The sequence below is a fragment of the Asparagus officinalis genome, chromosome 10 (assembly GCF_001876935.1).
Source record: "Asparagus officinalis chromosome 10, Aspof.V1, whole genome shotgun sequence".
Classification (NCBI taxonomy): Eukaryota; Viridiplantae; Streptophyta; class Magnoliopsida; order Asparagales; family Asparagaceae; genus Asparagus; species Asparagus officinalis.
In genome coordinates, this window is record NC_033803.1 from 38,226,580 (window position 1) to 38,233,776 (window position 7,197).

Genomic DNA, 7,197 nt, shown 5'->3' on the forward strand with positions numbered 1-7,197 from the left:
CACAAGAGGAGTGGGTCGATGGATGAAGGGGATTCGTCGACGGCGACGTCGTCGGATTACGCGAAGAAGGCGATGGCGGCGGAGAAGCTGGCGGAGCTCTCGTTGATTGATCCTAAGAGAGCTAAAAGGTGCCGTCTTTTTTAGCTTTTGATGGTTAATTTTGTGTTTTAGTTGGAAATTTGGGGTTCTGGATTAGGATTGTGATCTTTTCTACTTAATTTGTTAGTGAATCTAGTTCAAATTCTAAGGAGATATATTCTTTAGGTCCTTTTTGCTCTTTTTTTCTGAGCTTGATGGGAGTTTTACTGAGTCTTTGATTAGCTGTATTTCTTCTATGAGTTGCTTCAATTTAGGCCTTTAGTTCCATCAATAAAGTCATGATCTTTTTCTACTGTCTATTGTGTAAATGGTATAACAACATAATGGTGAAGTTCTTTTCTTATAGTTCTTGAATCTTAAGTTGTCAAGAGAGCATAAGCATAGTGAGGACAGTATTCTTAAGTTGATGGAAAGTTGGGAACCTTACCATTTTGGGGTGCTGACTGGGATTTGGGTTTGTTTGAATTCTGATCGGTTGGTTGCAGAGAATCATAATGGGTTCTTGGATGCATTCTTCTCTGTGCTCTCCTATGTCGTGTCTGTTCCATTCTACACAGGATTTCTTCCCATTCTGTTTTGGGTAAGAAAATTTTGATGTAAAAAAACCGATCTTTTTTTGTCTTGTTATGATCAGGTAACATCAGATTGTTAGGCTTTTCAAAGAATCAAAGGTGACAACAAATTCTAACAAGATCACCGCCGATGACCTTGCTGCTCATCTTGTTGATGTCTTGGTGAGAGCAATTGTTTGGGATCTGGTTGGATCTTAGTGTGAATATCACTAATGTTAAATTTCCTCCCATATTATTTTTAATTAGTTTATGCTTGCTAGGTGTTTGCTAAAATGATCTTGATGAGAAATGAGATGGGTCTCTTGATGTTCTTTGTTTTGATTTTTAGTTCATGTTTGCCGCAAGGGGAGAGTGTGCAGTGGGCAGAGAAATGAGATGGGTCTCTTGATGAGAGATGAAGGAGAAGGGCAAAATAGGAATAATGAGGAGAAAATGAAGAGGGAGTACTCAAAGTTCTAGCTACTTTGTTTTTGTTAAAATTGCGCATTCATGAGTCCCACTTGAAACAGGTGCTACTGATAAATTCCATGTTTTCAGGGGGTTACAATGCAAATGATAAATCCCATGTTTGTCAAATTATTACCAAAATTTGTGAATAATGTTTAAGATTGCTAGTTGAAGTTATGTTGGTGCCTGCCCAAAATTTAGCTTATCCAGAATTGAACAAGTCAACAGTTTAGGTATCAATGATACAAAATAAAATGCGATAGTCTGGTGTCTTTGTACATGCTGCTTTTTCATTTATTTAATTTTACAATGCAGATGTAAACATTGAGATGAAGTGTCTGGTTCAAGCACCAACATTGAGATGCAGATATTTGATAAATTTCGCGCCAATATACCATATTGAGGTAGCATTACCGCAAAGAATTAGGAATGTAAGAGGTATCTTAACTCAATGGGTAGCCGGGTGGGGGTTTAATTAGCAAGTATATAGAATTGGGTTGTAAATTTGCAAATATGTTGGTTTTGGGGTATCTATGTAAAAATCCTATATCCATATCAGTATATCACTTTAATAAGGATGAACCAAAGTCCTCTGGGTGTTGATGTTAATGTGGGTAAGTCTTGAAGGATGGCTATTTTAATTGTGGGCTTGGTGTTTTTTGTTTTATTATAAGAAGTATTATATGTCAAAACATAATTTTATGTAAATGAGATGGCTGATGGAATTACTCTTTTGGTGTCCATTGTACAGCTTATGATGAGGGTGGCGATGATTTGAATAGAGGATCTTCTCATCAACCTTTGTCTCAGGTGAATCTCTCTTTTTCAGCATTCAGTGTCATGCTTGCTTTCTAGCTATCTTGTCAAAGTTATTTTATGGACGTCAAAGTTATTTCATGGACATCTTGAAGGATGGCTATTTTATGGATGTTTTGTTGGCCTCAGTGTAATTTGTTTTTGAATAGTTAGTATATATTTTTTCCCCTTTTCTTACATTCGATCATTATTTTGATAAACTTCATGCTGTGTGTAAATCATTGGCTGTGATGACCAGCAACTAATCTTTATCAGTATACACACCTCTGTTAGTATTCTTAGTTGAGTTTGATTCTTAATCAATGGGAACTTATGCTCAATATAAGATGGAGAAATCATACATTTGGTTTTAATCTACAATGTAAGTAAAATGCCTATAGATCTCAGATACTTTGTAGGTTTCTTTCCTGCACGACTCAAGTTCATGTACAGTTGTTTATTTGATAACTATTCTGTAGAATGTGCAAGATCATTATGTTAATAACATCACTGATGCATAATCCATGAAGAATTTTATCGGGTATGAACACTTGTAAAGTTCATTATTTTGGGATTGTTTTCTTCTATCGACTCAGTTATAGATTTAGCCTTTCTATTGTTGGTTGTATCCTTTTAGTCTCTGAGAGCAAATTGTCTCTTCATTTGATTAGGTGAATGAAGGTCAAAATTCAGGTGGAAAGGGCCGAGAAATCTCAGTAACTGGGGCAAATTCCAGTGAAGAAGCGAACACTGCTCCAGTGTTTCCCCAGCAGGATGGAATCCATGATGAATATGATAATGTATTTTTTTTACATAAGATAGTTCTTTATTTCTGCTTATGAGTAATTTAGCCTAATATTTTGTGAGAATTAGAAAAGAAACTAGTGTTTTCATGTGACGTATCCAACAAGCTATTGTAGTGTTATCTTCTATGATTCATGACTGCGGTTTCAACGGGTGGCATGCCTCTGGTAGACCTATTTGCCGATGCACTAACATCCATTGTAAATAATTTATATAAAAGTTTGTAAACAATTTATGTATTATTTGAATATAATTGGATTTGATATTGGAATATAATTAGATTGTGTTGGATACCCATATAATTTGTTGTTGTTCAATATTGTTTACATGCATTCAAAGTTGATTCTGCAATAAAAAACACTGTAGCATATCATTCTAGATGAAAATTCCGTCTAGAATGCTCAAAATTCCATTTAGGATGCATATTTTTTAAAAATAAAAATAAAAAAAACATTCTAATAGGAATTTCCGTCTAGGATGAGTATCCTAGACAGAAATTCCGTCTAGGATGTTTTGGATATCCTAGACGGAATTTTCGTCTAGGATATCTATCCTAGACGAAATTTTTTTCCGTCTAGGATAGATGGTTATCCTAGATGGAAATTCCGTCTAGAATAATCCGTCGATGATTATCTTAGACGATTTTGAATTTCGTCTAGAATAATCCGTCTAGGATGTATTCTAGACGGAATTTTCGTCTAGAATACTACATCCTAGACGGAAACTTCCTAGACGCGTATCCTAAACGGAATTCCATCTAGGATACTCATCCTAGACGGAATTCTGATTTTCCTAGACGGAATTTTCCGTGTAGGATACCTCGTTTTTTACTTATGACCTCTTCTTGGAGCCGAATTGAAGCCTAGAGTAAGCTCACAAAGCCCAAAAGCCCAAGAAAAATCTAGTCAATGACGTCAACAAAGTTTGTTAGAAATATATTGGAAACTAATCGATTCACTAATCGATTAGTTTACAACAGAAGTGATCAATAGTTGATTTTAGTATTTTTTTTGTCCAAGTTTGATCCAAGGGCTATGCTTGATTGCTGTAGGCTATTAATAGGGATAGAAAGTGAGGGTCATGTGATATATAAAATTTTATGAACTCCATTTGGATAGGAGGGTTATCCTAAATTAAGAAGAACTTTTAAAATTATAAATTTTGGTTTGTAATAAATAAAAAAATTCTTCTTTTTAATTTGTGTTCTTCTTTTCTTTTAATGATAAAGATGAAGCTTTGCTTCACTAGAAGTAAGCCAATCCCTTGGAATGTAAGTTCTACTTTTCCTCTTTTATATTCTTATTTTAGAATTACATGTTTTAGAATTTTAATTCTTATTTTTATATTCATATTTTGTAGTATAGATTTATTGCTTTGTGGTGGAAATTTTTTTTATGTTTTATAGTGTATATTTATGTTCTTACTCTTTTATTTCATGCTTTATAGTGTAGATCTTTTTTATTTTTTATTTTCTTGTTTTGTAGTTTAGATTTATTTCCTTCCATGTTTTGTAGAGTATATTTTAGTTCTTCATTTTTTATTTGCAATATGAACATTTGCAATATGAGTAACTAATTCTTATAAAAATTCTAAATTTTGATAAAACTAGTTTAACTTCCTTTTGGTTCTTGAATTGCTCTCTTTTGTGCTTAAAATAATCATATTTAGGATAATTAACTAGAGAGCTAACTGATTGAAAAAGAATTTGATAGGTTGTACTTATCTTAAATCGTTTGATTGTATATGCGTTTCTATTCTAGGGTAACTATCTAGTTAATTATTTCTATTCATGAATAGTAATATTGATTGAATATGTTTTGATAGATTATACTTGTTTTTAGTAACTTGATAGTTTATGCTTAGTAATTCAAAGTAATATGAGAGTAAAAAGAAAGTAATTCTTAAATTCAAATTGAAATTAACTAGAGGATTCAATTCTAAAATCGTAGTCTTTTTACTTGCTTTCCTCCATCTTCTTATTTGCTTCTTGTTTTGATTTGATTTTCTTTTATTTGTTCTTCTCTTTCTATCATTCTTCCTTCTTGTTTTAGTGTTTTTTTATTGATGACAAAGTTCAACCCAACCAACTTCTACACTTTCATTCTTTCCAACACATTTTAATAACCCTATTGGAAATCTCTTTCTAATGCACTCCTTCCCCATGGATTGATGTTTTATACTATAACTTAATTATTGTGCATTTTGCGACATTGTGTTTTTATTTGCATCAATTACACAATATCTTTGAAGTTGTAGTGAGAGTTGAGAAGTATAATTTTATATTCTAAGAAAAGATATATAATAATTAAGGAATAGTTAATTATTATGTGAAATGTAGACACTATACAATAGGGCTGTCCATCCGGGCTCGGGCCGGGCAAAACCGGAGCCCGGGCCCGGGCCTAAGCGGGCCGGGCTCCGGGCCGGCACGGGTTTTTTGTTTTATTTTTTATTTTTTAATTTTTTAAGAAAACAAAGTAAAAATAAACACAATTTTGATAAAAAATTATATTATTAATCAATTGTAATTATGTAATTTACCAATATAAAAAATTATGGAAATTAAAATGATAAAATGATATAAAATAATTAGAGATTTTATAGAAACAAACAAAATTAAAAATAATTGTAGAATTCAAAAAGCCCAATCAAAGACCTCTAAATATATATGTTGTGGCTAGGATTTGAATCACTAACCTCCTTTCAAAACTCCTAAATTTTACCACTAGACTAAGTAGCTCAAAATATTCATGTCATTCATATATTATACATAAAAAAATTGTAAATACTTATAGAAATTACCTAAAAAAAATTTATTATACATAAACATATATATAAGAGTATAAATATATATATATATATACACACACACAATATAAATATACCATTAAACATTGGTATTTAAGTATATTTATATAGGTTATTATATATACAATTATTTATACATATATAAGGAGGATATATTACTATATATCTTATATAAGAGAAGTGTATATTTTACAATATTTATTATATAAGAGATATATCATATTATAGAGGGAGTTATATTATACATTATAATAATCTATATAAGAGATACATACTATTAAGAGAGAATCTTATATATTATACTTATCTATTATTTATACATATATAGAGAGAGTATACTTATAATATATATACTATTATAAGAGTAGATACTTATATACTATATATACAAGGGTATTATATATATAAGAGAGAATATATGTATATTCTTATATTATATATTATATATTTATATAATATATTATATATATATATAATTATATATATACTATATTTTATTTATATATATATATAACTATTATATTATATATATATATATATTATATACATGATATTATATATGAGAAATATGGAGAAACTTGCTAACCAAGTTCTCCATTTGAACCTGGATTAGTGAGAGTGGCAAAATTCTCACCCTACATTCACACCCTTAAATAGAGAGCCTCAATTACTTTCACCTGTACTTTTAAAATAGGCTCCAATTTTCAAGCGTTGTGATGTAGGGGGGATGATTTGCCACCTCACTACCAAAGCTTCAATGCCCCAAGAACTTGCTACCATCAAGTTTCTCCATATTTCTATTATATATTTATACATAATTTTTTATATATATAATTTATATATATATATATATATATATTTATTTATATATATATATTATTATCTATATATATAATATATATATTTTTATACACATAAAAATAAAAAAATAAAAAATTCAAATTTTTTTACTTTCGGGCTCGGGCAGGCCGGGCCCGGATGTCTGGCCGGGTTTCGGTGGTGCCGTGTGATTCCGGCCCGCGGGCTGTTTGGAAGCGCCTCTATACAAGTTCTAATTAATTGAAACTACGTCCATTACTATTTCTTGACCAAAATAGCATATATATTCCAATAACAATCACACTCTTATTACAATAATTTTGAGTTAAGCACTATATGTGATCAAAATACTAAAGTACGATAACCCACACCATCTTTATTCTATACTTAAACATAACAAGTTACAAAGTTATCAATTTCTATGGACACTTAAGGCGGCCTCCATGGCCATGGGTGGTCATGCTCGTGTTGCACGGGCACACTTCTTGGTTGCCTGCGGTACCCGAAGGTACACAGTCTCAACTCTGACGACAATTGTTGCAGGCTCTTAAGCATAAGCATATGTTGTTCCTAGATGCTTGGCTACACCTATACGTGCATGCCAACCCACAATTTGCACGAACAAATAGTGTTAGAGTATAAAATTATAACTATCAATTCTCAATCCCTTCTATTGAGCTAATCTAAGGGTAAACATAGCTTGGGTGCAATGTTAAAATATTTGTTATGGACAACAAGGTATTTTATTAGTAGATAGAGCTTCAAAAGTATACCAGACCAACTCAGGTTCAAATCCCACTAGATATGAGTTTAATGTGAATTTAAAAGAAAAAGATATTATTCAAAAAATAAT

At 31.3% G+C, this 7,197-nt stretch overlaps 1 long non-coding RNA gene across 1 annotated transcript; it reads left to right on the forward strand.

Annotated features, from left to right (window-relative positions):
- LOC109826216 lies at nucleotides 1-2,983 on the forward strand. The gene is made up of 3 exons (XR_002243234.1): nucleotides 1-128; nucleotides 1,870-1,928; nucleotides 2,585-2,983. It is a non-coding gene; the product is annotated as an uncharacterized LOC109826216 (long non-coding RNA).